General features: G+C 39.8%; 1 protein-coding gene across 3 annotated transcripts in view; it reads right to left on the reverse strand.

Annotated features, from left to right (window-relative positions):
• Positions 1 to 16,223, reverse strand: part of arhgap32b (Rho GTPase activating protein 32b) — a 131,906-nt gene extending 115,683 nt beyond the window's left edge. For all 3 annotated transcript variants that reach the window (XM_085288269.1, XM_085288268.1, XM_085288267.1), the window contains exon 1: positions 15,698 to 16,223. The gene's annotated coding sequence lies outside the window, so the exon portion shown is untranslated. The remainder of the gene's footprint in view (positions 1 to 15,697) is intronic.
• Positions 16,224 to 19,416: the final 3,193 nt, after the last annotated feature.

Raw genomic sequence — 19,416 nt, forward strand, 5'->3', positions numbered from 1 at the left:
TGCAAAAAAACAAGGGGATGGAAACAATGTGCTTCACTCACCAGACATTAAATGTCGTCTGCCTCATGATAAGCAAGTAAATAGCTCTGACTTCTACCAGATACTGCTGTCACAAAGAAAATAAGTGCTTTCAGTCCCAGCTGCACAATCTCTGAACATTACACACATACAATTTAGGATGGAGATTCTACAATAGGAACAATGTGCCACTACCTTGTCACATTACTGCTATAGCAGCAGCGGGTGTTTACGTTCCTTACTGTGCACAACAATTAGATAAGCCTGGGCATCTCTGAGAGGAAGAGAGGTGTCTGCCTGCGATGACGATTCAGTAACTAAAAACTAACAATCTTCAACGAAGCACGGTACTTCACCCCAAACACAGCAGAGTACAGCAAGGCTACGAAGGAGCAGATACTAGCAGTTGGTGACGAGCAACCCAAAGTAAACCTACGACTTCACCGAGTGCCCCTAAAGCACGCACTACATGTACTTCATATGAAAGGGGGAAAAAACGATGGATGGAAATTACTCATGTGTTCACATGATGGAAAAGCAGGGCCGTAAGACACTGGTTAAAATCCTCAATCCAAGGCACAAAATCCCAGCTATATATATTTTTCAATTTTATCAGGTGGCAATATTGTGCAGGCTTAAGTGAACAAAAGGCAAAGAGATCTGCCAGTGTTTATTCTGAAGTCATGCAACTCTTCAAATAAAACCTCATTCTCTCTTATTTTATGACTTTTCCTGAAAATGATTTATTCATCATATAGTGAATTTTGGGGTGTGTGGGCTAAAAAGCAAAAAACAGGCCAACAACCCCCAAGAGAGTCCTTTTTAACCCCGTAGAAATCAGTGTAGAACAACAATTGTTGCAGGCTTTGTTACTTAACACATGTTGTTTACACACATTTAATATGAAGGTTGCTACATCACGATCCAGTGCAACTGGGACTGCAGTTAGATAAAGATGAATAATTATTGCAGTGCTGAATGAGTCGCCGATGGGACAGTGAGCCTGGGCAAAGCAGAGCAACGTGGGGCTTGTGTGGAGAGCTAAGCTAGGCAAGGATGAAATCCCGAGGAGAGAATCTGAACTGGAAAGGTTTCAGGCCTGAAGAAAAGAGGTGACAAGGTGAGGTGGAGCGGTGTGGACAGTTGATGAAGGAGAGCGGTGGACAACGTGAAAAACCTTCACCGTTCTACTTTTACAAGAATTTATTAAAAATGTGTTTCTTATTCTGTTATTCCTCCTTAACTGTGAGGTCTAAATGTTCAATGTGTTTCACACCGAGTGCTGTGTTTTTATTTTAGTAACTGTGTGGGTGCGGGGGAAGCTCCTCCCTCACTAAAGTGAAGCACACGCAATGTCTGACAGGAAGTTTTGGTTTTGTTATGCTTTTATTTTGAAGTCCACTAACCACGCTTCCTTTTGAGGTCAGCTTCCTTCATCTGAAAGGAATTCCCTAATTATCCACCGTCAGTGGGGTTAACCATTAGATGAGAGTGGGCTGAATCTACAGTTTGATTTGATTCCGTTTGTTTGTATATTATTTAAATGGGGTTTGTTTTGTAGTCAGATGTATGTGGGGCGTGTTAAAATGAGTCCAGTATTTCACTGTATGCGTTTCTTGGTAGTGCATCAGGGAGGATTTCTTAAATTTTATTGGTGGTATGATCGGTAGCTATTTAAGGAGGGTTTTGGGGGGCTGGGATGTTCATGTTGAGATGTTGAACCTTGGTATCTTTAGGGGAAATATATTCAGAGACTGGAAAACAACTAAAGCCTGTTGTGGTTGTTTTTTTCCCCCATCATCTGGTCGCCTTTATGTTAACCACGACTGCTACAGTAACTAAATCATTTTTATGCATAAAGATCTTCAACTGTAATTACAAGAGTTACATTTGGCAGTTTTGCTTAACATTTGTGTAACCCTTGATTTGTTGGTAGATTATACAGTATATTTTACCTTTTTATAATGAAGTAAGAAAAGAATCCAAATTCTTTGTAACACTAATAAAACACCTTAAAATCTAATCATAAGTCCTTATTTTGACAAATGTTTAGGGGTGGGGGAAAAAAAATCGATACAGGGACAGCACAAATCGATATTTTGTTACAAAATAAGTTTTTGTGGACTGGAACATGCTCTGACTTCAGAGCATGTTGATCAGCTCCTTTTTCTGAGCAAGAATCCTGACATTCCTTCACTGTCCAAATGTGTTTAACTTTTTTTTTTTGGCAGGAATAAACGTGACAGTTTACTTATTTTAATTTAAGACATGTTTTATTTTAATTAAGTTTAAAACTTTTTTATTTAATGTAAAATTATATATATTTTTTATTTACTTTCAAATTCTTCAGTTGCTGAATGGGCTGCATAGTTTTCATAAATTGCATAGTTCAGAATAGCTATAATTGTACCAGATGGTTGCATTCATTTAAGTTGGACTAGACTGTAATACAAACCGTTCAGTTTGTCAACAATAAAACTGGCTGAAATGAGAGAAAGACTGAGTGTGAGACTTTGATATTAGATAAAATGAATATTGATAAAGTTTACCTTTATGTACAGAATCTGAATATCGCAAAATATTTTTAAAAAATTGCAATAATATCGTATCGTGCGTTAAGTATTGTGATAATATCGTATCGTGGGATGTATGGTGATTCCCACCTCTACAAATGTTACTAATAATTATAAAAGTCATTATGATAATTAACATGCCACCTTCACCTCCAGCCTGAGTAAGTCCAATGTTAATCATTATTTCTTTTCCTCCATTAGCCTAACCACGTGATTGTTATTTCAACCATCAAGACACAAGTAGGGGTGGGCGAAATAAACGATATACGATAGAAATGATATAAATTTGGCCAACGATAGAGATTTTGACTATATGGCTCTATCGCGATAGCGCATGTTGATGATGTCATCAAGCTGCGCCTGTTTTGGTTGAAAGCATCGCAGCGGCTAAAACCATTATCATCTGCAAATTATGGCGGGCGACAGTCATAGCAAAGACATGAAGCACTTTTGAAATATGAGGAAAGTCAAAAACTGCGCTTCCTCCAAATCCGTACCATTGATTCATTAATGTTGAATTCTCTTGCAGCTGCTCTATTCCCATGTTGTTGCAGTATATTAATAACTAACCTCGTATTGTGGATGAATAATCTCAGTTGTTCTCCTGACTGAAGTTTGCCCCGTGTATAGCATCCTGCTATGCGATTGCATTTGTCCCTGACCACCAGAATCCCTCACGTTAACTTTTAATGAGTGGAAAAAAAGTTGGCGTTCATCCTCCAGCTTCACTGTGCTAATGTTATGCTAACATAGCTGTGTCGCTAGCAATCACGTAGCACTACATTATATACCAGGTAGTCCAACTTCAGTAACCCTGCAAACGCCACTGCTGTTTAGTTTTCTGTCTTCATTTATGTTGGAAGTGGTAGCAGAGCTGTACGTAGGGCTGGGCCATATTATACCGTTCACGGTAATACCGGTATAATGTTAGGCAACGATAGGAAAATGAAATATCGCGATAGAATATGAGTAAAACGCGCATGCGCAGTGCCTTTGTTTTCATACGCACATGGCCGATTGTTGAGTGAAACAGATGAACCAGAATTGGTTTGTAAAAATGGTGCAACTTCAGTGATGTGGAACTGGTTTGGTGTTTGTCCACAAAGCACATTTTTTTGCAGAACATGCAAGCGGCCGTCGGACTAAGATGCCCTTAAATCTGGGAGTAATCTGGGTCCTAAACTCCGTCTTTTTCAGGTCAAACGAACACTGCAGCATCACTAAGAGTTAAAAACTGTCTAAATTCTTTCATCTTTAATAAAACGATCAGCATTGCTGCTTTACCAGGTGTAACTATGAAGTTTAACTTCCAGGCATCCATGAAAACAAAATGTATTACATTTAACGGAGTTAGAAGCTAGCAGGAAGCTAGCGGAAGTTAGCTCGCTAGTTACCTAAGCATGATATTGCATGTTCTGACTGAGAGATTTCTGAAAAAAATCAAACGTACAGCTCTGCTATCACTTCCAACATAAATGAAGACAGGAAACTAAACAGCAGTGACGTTTGTAGGGTTACTGAAGTTGGGCTAGCTGGTATATAATGATGTGCTACGTGATCGCTAGCGACACAGCTATGTTAGCATAACATAAACAGTGAAGCTGGAGGACGAACACTAACACTTTTCCACTTATAAAAGTTAACGTTAAGGTTCCTCATGGTTAGAGACAAATGCAATCGCATGGCAGGATGCTGTAAAAGGACCAATCTTCAGTCAGGAGAACAACTGAGATAATCCATCCACAATACGAGGTTAGTCATTAGTATACTGCAACAACATGGGAATAGAGCCGCTGCCAGAGAATTCAACATTAATGAATCAATGGTACAGAAGTGGAGGAAGCAAGAAGAATGAGTTTAATAAAGTTTGATTTATCTGACTGCTTTGTTTCGCTTAATGTGCCTTATAATCCTGTGCACCTTATGGTCCGAAAAATACGTACTGCACACTGCAGTTTAATGTTGCAAAGCACCTCTTTTTAACTTCAGTGGATATTATACATGGTTATGCTCAGGATATGTCAGCCCATTTCTACTGGAAATGCCTTTTGGTTAAACTTTCAGCAAGGAATTTGCATTTGCACTGTTACATTTTTATAAAGCTTTAATGTACATAAAAACCAGCTTCTTGTTTAAGTGAAAATAAATGGAAGGTTGTCTTTTTGCGCTAGTAATGTTGTGGAGTTGTATTTTGTCTCGCATCAATTATATCGTCGGTTATATCGTTATCGCAAATTTTCAAATATATATCGTGATAAATATTTTTGGCCATATCGCCCTGCTCTAGCTGTACGTTTGAATTAGTTTCAAAAATCTCTCAGTCAGAACATGGTATGAAATGTTTAGGTGTAAACTAGCGAGCTAACTTCCTGTTAAATTTAATAAATTCTGTTTTCATGGACGCATGGATGTAAAACTTAATTGTTACACCTGATAAAGCAGCAACGTTGATGATTTAATTAAAGATGAAAGAATTTAGACCGTTTTTAACTCTTAGTGTTTGTTTGACTTTGGGACCTGAAGTGGACGGAGTTTTGGACCCAGATTACTCCGCGAAGCTCCCTCACTACGGCAGCCGTAATGCTCTGACAATCCATCCAGCAGTGCGGCTTACCAAAGTTGTACTAAAACATTTTTTAACAGATTTCTGCTCGCCAAAATCGGTTCGAGGTCAGTAAGCACAACCAGAATTCATACATAAGGCACACTCTCGATTTTTGAGAAAATTAAAGGATTTTAAGTCCTTATAGTGTGGAAAATACGTCATACAGAAGAAAAGAATATATCGCGATATATATAGTTACCGCACATGCTTCAAATTATATCGCGATATGAATTTTAGGCCATATCGCCCAGCCCTAGACACAAGTGTTCCATTAAAAACAAACACTGACATTTTTAATTCCAGGATCTCAGAGTGCAGTCACTGTAAGTGCTTAGCAACTTGTTGCCTACAAGTGCAACAAGGAAGGAATGTGTCTCTTTAATTTCTTCTCTTCTACTCCAACAATCATAACAGACTAAACCTTTTTAAACAGCACAGTTGAACAACCTGCAATACTCATCAGTTTTTAGAGTTCTTACCTTACAGCTAATATAAAGTTATTTTTCTGCCTTTAACTTCCTCCAGCACGTCTAATGGCACTGAAAGATCTTAGGGGATTGGCTCAACCGTCTTATAAACTTTAGGGATCTCAATTACTATATTATTACAGTTTCTTCACTTTACAACACAAAGCACCTCGAGGAAACTGTTGTAATTTGGTGCTGTGTAAATAAGACCGAACTGAACTGAGTGACAACGGTGCACACTTGACACCGTCTCATCAAAGAATCGTCGCCCTGATGAAATTCACACCCTGTCTGGTTTCACAGCACTGCACACCTGACCAGTCGCTGCATAGAGAGCGGGGTTGTTGAATTGTTTTACAAAGTTAGCGTACAGCTGAGCTCTCATTGAAATGCTTCGCCTCTGACGGCACGGCAGAGTTAGAATGGCAAGTAACAAACGTGCCCTCCACGCTGAATGAAATCACCAAACTACTGACAGCTAATTTTTGTTAGCTGTCAGCAGTTATAGAGCTAGGGCTTAACATGTTCTTGTAGTTATAATGTACTGTGAAAACTCAAAGGGTGGATTTGAAGTTATACAACTCCAGATATGTCAGAAACTTTCTGTGAAAAGTCTTGTTCTGCTCCCGTTAATGAGATGTCAGACAGTGACAAAGGTTTTACATTCACACCACCATGCTTTTTGCACAATCTGCCAGTAAAGTAGACAAAATAGAAAGCAGAGCCGTGCACAGCGGCTGCACACAGACAGTATGAAGACCTAAAATTACTGTGGTGACGTATGAAAGTGACCGTGAAACAAATTTTCATTTTTCCTAAAAACTTTTATATTAACATGCAAAATGATATTTTTCATTTATCCAACAATATTTTCAGTGAATTTTATTGTGGTTGAGTAAGAAGTTTTTACTCACTTGTAACACATTGGTAAATTATTATTAAACTTCTTACCGTTTATGCATCAGAAAATGTTCAATCAACAACATTTCATAGTTTTGAGAGATATTTGCAACCTGGAATTAAAACAAACACTCTGAATATCACTAAGTCTTGCTGTTTGTTTCCATTGCATCGTTGCCTGGCTGTTTTTGTGCTTTTACCATACTGCATCATTATTATAGAGCTCATCAAATGTCAAATCTAAAAACGGAGAACTGGTTTCTTTCATCCAATCAAAAGTTGGTAGTTTAAGTGTTTATGAGGGGTCCTTGTTTATACAAATGAAGTACTGACCCTAAGTGCTGTGATACATGACCTTAAAAGTTTGGGGGAGGTTGATTTTAAGGGCCGAGGTTAACTCTGCTGAACTCTGGTTATTATCCACACTTCAGTATGAACAAAACAAGAAGAGCCAAGCACGTATAGACACGAGGCTACGTTATGACAAAGAAACTGGAATAACTTTGTGACACGAAAAACTGCAGTTAGATTTAAAGTTCATTCCTCTAAATAAAATGTGATTAAAACATAGAAAAAAATAGTTTAATGCAGGAACAATCTTCCTCACCTTGAATATGCGAAAACACAAGCTTACAGAAAGTATTCAAGAGGATGTTATTCTGGGCTGCTAGTCAAGAATAACATTTATTAGTTACAATGTATCTGACACAATGGGTGGCACTCAGGGTACAGAGAAGACGTGTATACATACACTACGATCATTATATATACAAATTGTAAAACATTGTTCTCCGGGCTCAGTTTTTTGCTGCAATCTTTCCTTCAAGAGTAATTCAGAAATAGAAGGTACAGGTTTTTATCCTGCTCACAGAACAGTGGCATTCTACTTTCACCAACACCTTTCCCCAGCAACTGACACCAACTGCTGACAGAAAAATATCCGAGTCAAATCGCTGACAGCTTCCAGTGCTTCCCAGAACGATCTGCTGAGTTTCTACACTTTTCCTAAGACGGTTGCTTCACACAACTGGTTGCCAACAAACTCCTGAATGAGAACTTTAGTTTCCAGATCCGATCTCATTATCCTCTGCTGGGCCATTGTGGAAACACCCTGGCAACTTGCTAATCAGCGCCTGTGTCAATGCCAGGATTGTTTACGGGGGAATGGAATCTCCTCTGGGAATGTCACAGCATCCTCAGAGGACTGAGAGTGTGCAGCGAGCTTGGAGCAAGATGCTTTATCCACACTAAGAACAAGAGAGCCTGCGGCCCCATGTATTTGTGGGACAGGGCCCAAGGACAGCAGTGTATGCATATTGCATCATTAATGAACATACAGAAAGGAATAATAATGGACACAGCCCCGCACAGTGCGTCAGTGTCTGTGCCTGGGGTCAGAGGCCACGTCTGGCTTTGTGTTTGTGCGTGGCTGTCGAGGACTGAGACAAACAAGGAGACCTTTCAGGGTGAAGGAGGTTTCACGTACTCGGGAAGACAACAAAAGAAAGCAGCTGGTTGCATAACAGGAGGACGAGGACAGTCAGTGTCCTTTGAGTTTTGGTTCGTTTCTTTAACTATTGTGTCTCAAACCAGACGGCACTGCATACAGGTCGACTTTGTTTAAGACTTGATCGTTTTAACATGCATTTACTGTTTGGATAAACTTCACATTGCTTTACCATTTCCTTTCTGTATACAATACGTGATGAAAACCTTTCAAAATAAGATTTAGCCAAGGTATTTTTCAGACCATAAGGTGCACTGGATTATTAGGCGAAACAAGCAGTCAGATAAGTCAAACTTCTAGTCAACTCATTCTTCTTCCTTCCTCCACTTCCGTACCATTGATTCATTAATGTTTAATTCTCTCGCAGCTGCTCTATTCCCATGTTGTTGCAGTATATTAATGACTAACCTCATATTGTGGATGGATTATCTCAGTTGTTCTCCTGGCTGAAGTTTGGTCCATTTACAGCATCCTGCCATGCGATTGCATTTGTCTCTAACCATCGGGAAGTTAGCGTTCATCCTCCAGCTTCGCTGTGTTTATGTTATGCTAACATAGCTGTGTCGCTAGCGATCATGTAGCACATTATTATATCCGGTCATTAAGTGATGACGTGAGGAATCCTACTTCCAGGCCTAAAGTAGTCTGCGTTTAATATGGCTTTTATGTTGTTAACATGTTTAATGTTTTGTATTTTCTTCTATTTGATCTCAAAAAGCTCCTAAAACAGTCAGTGATCACTGTTGACCTCCCTCGGCTTTTATCACCACTAATCATTTATTTAAGCTCAGTTTTTAAAACCTTACGATGTAGCTACAGCCCAGCCCATGCAGCAGTATATGAATGACTAACCTCATATTGTGGATGGATTATCTCAGTTGTTCTCCTGGCTGAAGTTTGGTCCTTTTACAGCATCCTGCCATGCGATTACATTTGTTCCTGACCACCGAGAACACTCACGTTAACTTTTATCGAGTGGGAAAAAGGTTAGCTTGCTTATATTATGCTAACATAGCTGTGTCGCTAGCGGTCACGTAGCACATCATTATATACCAGCTAGCCCAACTTCAGTAACCCTACAAACGTCACTGCTGTTTAGTTTTCTGTCTTCATTTATGCTGGAAGTGACAGCAGAGCTGTACGTTTTAATTTGTTTCCAAAACCCCGCAGTCAGGACATGCTATATTGTATTTAGATAGAAGCTAGCGAGCTAACTTCCTGCTAACTTCTAACTCAATTGAATTTCATAAATTCTGTTTTCATGGATGCCTGGATGTTAAATTTAATTGTTACACCTGGTAAAGCAGCAAAGCTGATCATTTTATTAAAGATGAAAGAATTTAGACAGTTTTTAACTCTCAGTGATGCTGCAGTGTTTGTTTGTTTTTGGGACCTGAAGTGGGCGGAGTGTAGGACCCAAATTACTCCGAGTCCGTGAGGCTCCTGACTATGGTAGTCGTAATGCTCCAACAATCCATCAAGCGGTGCGGCTTCGTAGCTCACCAAAGTCGTACTAAAACATTTTTGACAGATTCTTGAGCGCCGTGTAGCACATAAAATCGGTTCAAGGTCAGTTAGCACAACCAGAATACAAACATAAGGCTTATAAGGAAGATTATAAGGTGCACCGTCGATTTTTGAGAAAATTAAAGGATTTTAAGTGCGCCTTATAGTGCAGAAAATACGGTACATAAAAGACACTGAATTTATTTTTATTTACTCCTAATAGAACCTTAAAAAAATCATGATACAAGTGCTACGTCATACTGCACAGCGCTATAAGAATGTGATTGAAGATATTTGGGATAGTCTGACAATCCACCTGTAAAATGGCTGGTACAGCCATCTCACCCACCATGATACCTGGTGTGACATAACAGAGTGCTTCACCAACAAACACGCAGTAAATAAAAAAAGCTGATGACACAGTTTCATTAAGATCTTATTTAAAACAGAAACTAACTGAAACACCACAGTTCCAAGTCATGTTTGGTTTGGAGAGCAATTACTTATCTAGTATTTCATCTTGGTCATGTGAACAGTCTTGTTATAAAAAATGACACAAAGCCGAAACAGTTCTGAAGCCTGACATTTCACCATTTCACAAAGGACTAATCCAACCCCTCCTCATCCTAATACGGCCTGATAAAAAGCTTAGGAATTCATCAACAAACAACTCCCTGTGACACCAAACTGAAATGAGACCGTTTGCAGTAATAACCAAGAAAAACGCATCCCAGAGTGGAAGAGCTTCACTTGAAGAGGGTTACACAGAAATAACTGTGGTATATTCATGGAGTCTATAGATAGCTTTGTCTGAATAAAACCTAAGAGTCATTTGATGAGTAACATATGAGCTCTTCCTTTTTTGGGGGTATGGCTGTAGATTTTCTCATGAGCTTGAATCTGGCTTTAATTCTGTCAGCTGTGAACACAACACTTATTCAAGCTACAATGATAACATTGCTGTACAGGAATCCTGTTCCAAATCTCAATATCACAGCTATCATTCCAAAAGTGAAGTAAAACAATTCATTGAATAGAGCAAAACCCAAATCTTTAACCCTAAATTACTCATAAATGATGACATGATTTACTATGACTATCCCACTTCTGCCGTGTCATAATGACCCTATGACATGAAAACTATGCATCCACCCATGCTTTTTGACAGCTGCACTTTATTGCAAAAGAATGACACCAGACTCATTGCATGGTGAGATTTGCATGCCTAAGTTACAAGCAAGCCTCTGTCCACTCTGTTTCCACACTGTGTGTACATTTCAGCCAATCGCTATTGGATATTAAAACTGTTGTCTTAACGCTGAATACCTGTGCAGGCTCACTAAACTGATCCAGAACTATTCTATAAAACCAGACTTAATATGTTAATTTCCAGCTCCATATTGTTATTCTTTAACTCTTCTAGAGTAGTTTTTGCACAGTCACAGCTCAATAATTATAACATTTATCTTTTAAAGGGTGCAGCAAACAAAAGCAACACCGCTTCCTACTGGGTTCAGTTAACAACAGTCCTGTGACGTGATGAAAGAAGAAAGTGATGCAGGGTTGTCTTTTTTGTTGTCAGTTGTAAATAGAGCAGGGCGATATGGCCAAAAATATTTATCACGATATATATTTGAAAATTTGCAATAACGATATAACCGACGATATAATTGATGCGAGACAAAATACAACTCCACAACATTACTAGCGCAAAAAGACAACCTTCCATTTATTTTCACTTAAGAAGCTGGTTTTTATGTACATTAAAGCTTTATAAAAATGTAACAGTGCAAATGCAAATTCCTTGCTGAAAGTTTAACCAAAAGGCATTTCCAGTAGAAATGGGCTGACATATCCTGAGCATAACCATGTATAATATCCACTGAAGTTAAAAAGAGGTGCTTTGCAACATTAAACTGCAGTGTGCAGTACGTATTTTTCGGACCATAAGGTGCACAGGATTATAAGGCACATTAAGCGAAACAAAGCAGTCAGATAAATCAAACTTTATTAAACTCATTCTTCTTGCTTCCTCCACTTCTGTACCATTGTTTCATTAATGTTGAATTCTCTGGCAGCGGCTCTATTCCCATGTTGTTGCAGTATATTAATGACTAACCTCGTATTGTGGATGGATTATCTCAGTTGTTCTCCTGACTGAAGTTTGGTCCGTTTACAGCATCCTGCCATGCGATTGCATTTGTCTCTAACCATGAGGAACCTTCACGTTAACTTTTATAAGTGGAAAAGTGTTAGTGTTCGTCCTCCAGCTTCACTGTTTATGTTATGCTAACATAGCTGTGTCGCTAGCGATCACGTAGCACATCATTATATACCAGCTAGCCCAACTTCAGTAACCCTACAAACGTCACTGCTGTTTAGTTTCCTGTCTTCATTTATGTTGGAAGTGATAGCAGAGCTGTACGTTTGATTTTTTTCAGAAATCTCTCAGTCAGAACATGCAATATCATGCTTAGGTAACTAGCGAAACTAGCGAGCTAACTTCCGCTAGCTTCCTGCTAACTTCTAACTCCGTTAAATGCAATAACTTTTGTTTTCATGGATGCCTGGAAGTTAAACTTTATAGTTACACCTGGTAAAGCAGCAATGCTGATCGTTTTATTAAAGATGAAAGAATTTAGACAGTTTTTAACTCTAAGTGATGCTGCAGTGTTGTTTGACCTGAAAAAGACGGAGTTTAGGACCCAGATTACTCCCAGATTTAAGAGCATCTTAGTCCGACAAATATGACAATAACAACGGCCGCTTGCATGTTCTGCAAAAAATGTGCTTTGTTGTGTATCTGACGGACAAACACCAAACCAGTTCCACATCACGGAAGTTGCACCATTTTTACAAACCAATTCTGGTTCATCTGTTTCACTCAACAATCGGCCATGTGCGTATGAAAACAAAGGCACTGCGCATGCGCGTTTTACTCCCATTCTATCGCTATATTTCATTTTCCTATCGTTGCCTAACATTATACCGGTATTACCGTGAACGGTATAATATGGCCCAGCCCTAGTTGTAAATAAATAAAATAGAAGTACAAAAAAAATCTATACTAAACTTCTTTAGTTATGGTCCACTTATGCCACAAGATAAAGGAATAGATCTGGCTTTTTTTTTTTTTAAAGCCACAAGAAGAGCAGTGCTGTCTCAATGAAAGGGCAGCGAGAGTCATATTTGGATCAGATGTGCGACTTGACCACAAAACCGAAGTACGACACAGCTATTCAGCCATCTCTCTACACTTTGTACTGCTGGAAAAGAGTTGGCTGAGGGAAAGGTTCATGACCAGGGAGTTCGTAACAAGTTGGTTACTTTAATCAGGCAACTTATCTTTCTGGCCTGGTGTCTTTTACAATAACGCAATTTGTGACGTCACTGTCTGTTCATTTTTTTGTCGTACAGAGAAAGAGTCTGGGACATTAAAGTCTTGCGTTTTGCAGATGAACGGTTAAATATACACTGTTGATGATGGCAACACTTCAAATGATTTTAAAAAATGATTTTTAGTATTACTGCCGTCGTGGAAACATCCTTTTCATAGTGTTTGCAGTGAATGCTTCCCTGCTTCTTTGTTGGACTTTAAATAGCCAAAAATATCTCCACCCTGACAAATTTCTCAGACCCGTCGTTTCACCAATGCGCTCGTGTTTTTTGAGCCTTCAACTGTGTCCAGTTCGTGTTTGGTAACACTGTTGCTTAAGTTTCCATTAACATTTCCTACTCCTAATATTCTGATGTGTACTGCTGTCAGGTGATGTGCCAAAAACTGATTTCCAGTATTTGCCAAACAAACCAAAAATAAATGATTGTTTGCATTTAAACTGTTGTAAATTACTTGTTAGCCTATAATCTGTCACGCATAACTCATTTTGAGCTAGCAAGAATATTTCTGTTAGAATCGGCATACATTTTTCAGCCAAGTGACTTTTATATATCCTTCAATTGTCCAGGTAAAAACTGGCCACTGAAATTCAAATGTGTTTTAGGAGGACAGGATATTTTAGGAGGCCAGAACTGGACTGATTACAATGTAGAACACAGAGCAGGTGCAATAACGCAGAGTCATAAGGATAGCTGCACAACAGGGCAATTCTTTAATGTAAAAATACAAGTCCTTCATAAATCCTGTTCGCTACGTCCCAAGTATCAATAACCAATGATATTCTATATTTAAAAAACAAAAACTACAGCTACTCCTCCTACACTCTGCATCAACCTAACTAACATGTCTAATTCTGTTCTAACCAAATGACTGTCGAGATGCAGCACTACTCATCATCACGAACCTTTTCTATTCTTTCATAACATAGATGGAACTAATTCTATCTATGTCTCATATTTCTGTTAAACACAAGTTTGTTCCCAACAATTTACATTATTTTATCACAGCTACATGTCCCAACACTGTCGCCAAGTGTTTGCTTATAGAGGGTCACCTGGTTGTTGTCATTTTCTTTGTATTATTGCAGGGTCTTTACATTACTAGATTTTTTAAAAATGAATTGAACAGAACATGTATATAATAAAGAAAAAGGTTAGTCAACCTTACAATGGGTTTATTTGGTCAGCTGCTCCTGCAGTAAAAGGAAATTGACTGCAGCTGAGGGTAAAGTTGCAAAAATGTAAGGAGCCACCGTGAGACAAGTGGGGTTATTTCTTGATATAAAAGATACTGAACTAGAGCAAAGGGTTAGACCAGAAAAGACATCAAGCACCGACATGCTGGAAATGCCAGTCGTCACCGAAATGTATTTAAGAACTCAGTGTTTGTTCTCATAAATACACACCGAGGGGGGGGGGAAATGGAACTGCTGCAGTCATGTTTTCGCTGCACTGAACCGTGACCCTGACAGCAAAATACTTAACAAACCATAGCTTGTAAACTGTTTCAGCCCAATCACGGTGCAGGCTCAAACGTGATAGGTTTCACAGGCATGCTGCTCCCACTAATCAAATCAAATCAAATCAAATCACTTTTATTGTCACATCACATGTGCAGGCACACTGGCACAGCACATGCGAGTGAAATTCTTGTGTGCGAGCCCCACAAGCAACAGAGATGTGCAAACACAACAACACAAACGAGCAAAATACAAGAATAATCATCCATGCAAACTGAGAAATGTTGCACAAGGGAGACAATTACAAAACAAAATCTTCCCCAGAAACTTAACTCCAAGTGCCCTTCAGCAAGGCATTTAGTTCCTGAATGTGGCAGCGATGTACAGCTGTGATGAATGAGATGATGTTATGTGTACAGTCCTCTGTGTTTTAAGTTGGTTTGCCTGATTTAAAAAAAAAAGGGAGCGAAGGCTTCAATACATGTCTGATTAAACTGTAATCTAATACAAGGCATGAAGCATCAGAAGACCATGGGAACTGTGGATCAAATAACATGTGAGGGAATAGGAAGCTTTCAGACACTCCCATATGGATGACATCTAATTTAAGATTCAACATTTGAAACGAAATCATTTTAAAAGAGAATACCAAATGCAAAGAAACAGGGCCAACTCCTTCTTACTGATATATAATAAACATCCAAAAAGAGATTGCAATGAACTGCAGTACTGTACGGTAGTAAACGTGAAATATCAGATATATCTCTATACAAAAAAAAAAAGAGCAGTTTAATGTTAGCATACACAAACAGACACAGGTCCAGGTGAATGTGGCATCACCTGGTTCAGAAAACGCCACACAGTCTGTGTTTAATCCAACTCTCATACCGGTGAAAGTGATTAACTCTTTTTAAGTTCGGAAATTGTAGAGCCGAACAGAACAAAATATCACAAATACACCCGAAATTCTCTTGTTCTTAACATCCTGAGCGTGGAGCACACAATTAAAGCAAAGCGCTGTTAATCTGCCCCTTTTTCCAACTAGATTTTCAATATAATTTGCACAACTAGGGGGACTTAGCAACTCCACGCAAGCCTCGCTTAGCTGGCGAGACATTATTCGCGCTGTGCCCGAATCCCCCCTTCAGACACCACCATCGCCACCGTCTCATCAGCACTGCGGCTCTAAATAACGTTATCTAGAGGGGTAAAAAGGCGAGCAAAGCACGTAGTGCGAGCATGTAGCATGAATGTACTAAAAGTACCTGGTTTTGTGGTTGTGGTCTGCGGTCCCTGACCACCGCTGACTGGCTGGCGAGGGGAGCTTAGCTCTCGCCGTCTACGTCTGGAGCTTCACCGCTGTTAAATTCCCTCCTCATCGCAGCTTAACCGGACACACTCATACACGTCAGACACTAAGTATTTGGAGGATATCATTGAGCGAGTCCCCGGCCTCGAGGAGAGCGCGCCAGTGGTCGTGATCACAGTTAGTTGGGTTAACACTAAACAAAAAAAGACTCCCCCGGGACAGCAAGGCGCACGAGCCCTTTCAGTCTGTCACTTACTGTTTCTCCTCTGGAGGGAAAAAACGATCACCGCTATCTTCCTCACAGTTTTCATTCCCGCTGGAAGCCCGAGTATGGTCAATTCCCCATTCCCTCCAGTCACAGGACGGTATTTCCAGAAGAAAACTTGTACAAAAAGAAACCCTCTCCTCCGCGTGCACACCTCGGAGTGGAGCGATACTGGCTGGAGCGGAGGAGCGGTGCTTTCTCTGTGCTGCCTTCACCGGCTGTCGGAAATGTCCAACCCCAAAGCATGAGAAAATAGGACACAGGATTCGCCGTCATACTCCGTGATGGTGTAAGGATGACACTATAGCTTAGCTGATAAGTGTTTCGGTGGTTGAATAAACCTGCAGCACCATTTTAAAAGAATCGATATTCCAATATAAACCTCGTTCAGACTTTTAAAATGCCACATAACCAGGCAGACACCAATACGTCTATTCAATATATCCAGAATGCTCCGTGTCTGTGTCTGAATTAACTGAACAAAAGCCTGTCAGTGAGATGAATATTATCTTTGTGCTCGAATAAGCATCCTAACAAGTCAGACAGGGGTCATGTCACATAAATAGTATTGTTCCCAACTGTAATGGTCAACATCCTTTGGTTCCCATGTGCCAGTCTGATTCCATATTATGGCACCTAGAAGGCTCTAAAAAAGGAGTCATACCCAAGTAACAGAGGACGGCCACATAGATGTGGAAACATGCCCATAAGAGGAGACTTTTATTAGCTACAGGAAGCCGATTCAGCATCTACATGTCTGTCTTTTATATTTGCCAGTAAAAAAAAAAGTTGTTCTCAAATACAACAATGCCTCAGTACTCTTGTCTTCTGTTACTCCAAAATCATGACAGAGAACTATATTTCACATTACTATTGAATCTTCTGTGATATATTTAATTTTCTCCGGCACACACAAACGCATAGGAGAGAGAATATAAAAGTATTTCATAACATGCAAATTTGTACCACAAGGTGGACTGCATGCACTGAGTCAATGTAACTGCCATTTAACCAGGCAAATCCTCGAGAACGTGTTCTTAATTACAGTGGTGGCAGGGGAAAAGACAAAACCTCTCGAGGAAATATGGGTGGAGAAAATTCTACGTTTTAAAGATGAGCTGCATACATCTGAAAACGTTTCAGCTGATGAAACACTGCCTCCGGTTACGAAGCTCTTAGTTAACACTTTCAGAGGATGATCAATAGTCCTGAAAATTATTAATATGAGCCTTTCTTCCAGAGGTCCTGCTGGAGGTTTCTTCCTGTTGAAGGGGAGGTTTTCCTTCCAGCTGTTACTGAGTACTTGCTCGTCGGGGGAGGTCGTCGTCTGATTGGTGGGGTTTTTCTGTGAAGCACTTTTAGGCGACTGTTGTTATGATTCGGCACTATAGAAATAAAATTGAATGCATTAGAAAGAAAAAAGTGGCACGCTTTGTAAAATGCACAAAGTGTTACATTTGGAGTCCTTCGTGAATCTTCCTGAAACACATATTCTATTCAAGTCCAAGGATTTATAAATTACAATTAAAATAACTGATCGTTTATGTGAGCAAGTGATGCATACATATTTTCTTAGGTTATCCCAACCTAAAAACACAAAAGCAGCTCGTTCTCAAAGAGGACTGTGACTGTGAGGAATGTGAAGTGTGAAAACAACACAACGCCAGAAAAGCTCACTGCATTATATTCATAATACGTTGGGTTGCTACCGCCCTGATTTTACTCTACACAAATAAAGACTTTGCTACCATAGCCACCTGCAGAAAAGGCCCAGACTGGTGAATAAAAAAATAAAGAGAATACAGCGAGGTGCCTGATACTGCAAATAAATGGAAATGCAATGATCACACTTTTTGAACGGTTATTCAGCACTTTGACTGAGTACTCACATGGGTGGGCAGCTTTTAACTTTGCTCAGTATTTCTTCCACAGTTGCTCAGTGTGTGTTTTTTTTCAGCCATGATGCAAAAGCAGGAAGTCCAGATGATCAGATTGAACAGTTTATTTCAAGAGAGCTCAAAGAAAGAAAAAGGTCTTGTGTAATAGATGTACAAAGTAAGATGGATATGGGCCATTTCAGACACACACACACACACACACACACACACACACACACACAGTATAGATATTGTGAAAAGGAAGTGTGATCTTCTGAGAGTACTTTGCTTCCCAGCAGAAGAGAATTCAGAAACTCGAGCAGAACAGGCTACACCAAAAGTTGCTTTTGACCAGTGTTTCACCAAAGCATCCAGTCACTCACACATCAAAATGCCTGTCTTGGAACGTCCACTGACATAAAGCAAATTAGTCATATTTGGTGTCAGTGGTTCGACAGATGTGTGGGTCTAGTAGGAAAGATTTACATACTTTTTATTAATCTCTGTCTCTCTTCCACAGCATGTCTTTTATCCTGTCTTTCTTCTCCCACCCCAACCAGTCGCAGATGGCCCCGCCCCTCCCTGAGCATGGTTCTGCCGGATGTTTCTTCCTGTTAAAAGGGAGTTTTTCCTTCCCACTGTCGCCAAAGTGCTTGCTAATCGGGGGTCATATAATTGTTGGATTTTTCTCTGTATGTATTATTGTAGGGTCTACCTTACAATATAAAGCATCTTGAAGTAACTGTTGTTGTGATTTGATGCTGTATAAATAAAACGGAATTGAATTGAATTTACAGGGATGGGATATATAGTTTAAAGAATAAACTTCAGCTGTACTTGTGAAGAACAGTTAGACAGGCTGACAAATCAGGCCTATTTCCTATGGAAAGATGGAGGGTGATTATAAAAACCTTGTCACTGCAGAGAGCTACTAAAAGAGGATCAAAGTAAGGAAGAAGGAACCTAAACCTGGACACCCAGTCTCACCTGCTTGCTCTCGACAGATGATCCCAGGCCAGTTTTAGTTCGCTTTTCACCTGGCAGGCTTCGATGACAGACTGTCTCAGCCTGAGGATAAAAGCCAAACACCTTCCTGTCAGTTCTGTCAGCCCGAAGAAACGTCCAGCAGTGAAGCAAATGACCTGAAGCCACCAGTCAAACAGCAGTCTGGACAAGGACTCCAGCGCATCCACATTCGTGACTCCAGTCTCTGTAGCACAAGATGTACTGACTTTGCATACATTACACAGATGACTCACACATTTTGTGGCTTTTAATGACTCAGCCATTAGGTGCACAGCAAACCTATCCACTCTCCCGAGGAGCACAGTGACACCGTTACAATACACATGTGAAGGTTATGCACACGTATAAATTAAGCCACTCATATGTTATAATGACAGAAGTCATACCTTTCATTTCAGCACATGACATGTGTACCGTACATCTGAGAGCGAAACTGAAGAATGACTTGCACAGCTTCAGAATTCAAGGCCAAAACTACCCACACTCAGTGGCCCTTTATATATAATA

This window comes from Mchenga conophoros, linkage group LG10 (assembly GCF_057382185.1).
Source record: "Mchenga conophoros isolate Kocher_MC1m ecotype Shallow Benthic linkage group LG10, M_conophoros_male_GT1.1, whole genome shotgun sequence".
Lineage (NCBI taxonomy): Eukaryota > Metazoa > Chordata > Actinopteri > Cichliformes > Cichlidae > Mchenga > Mchenga conophoros.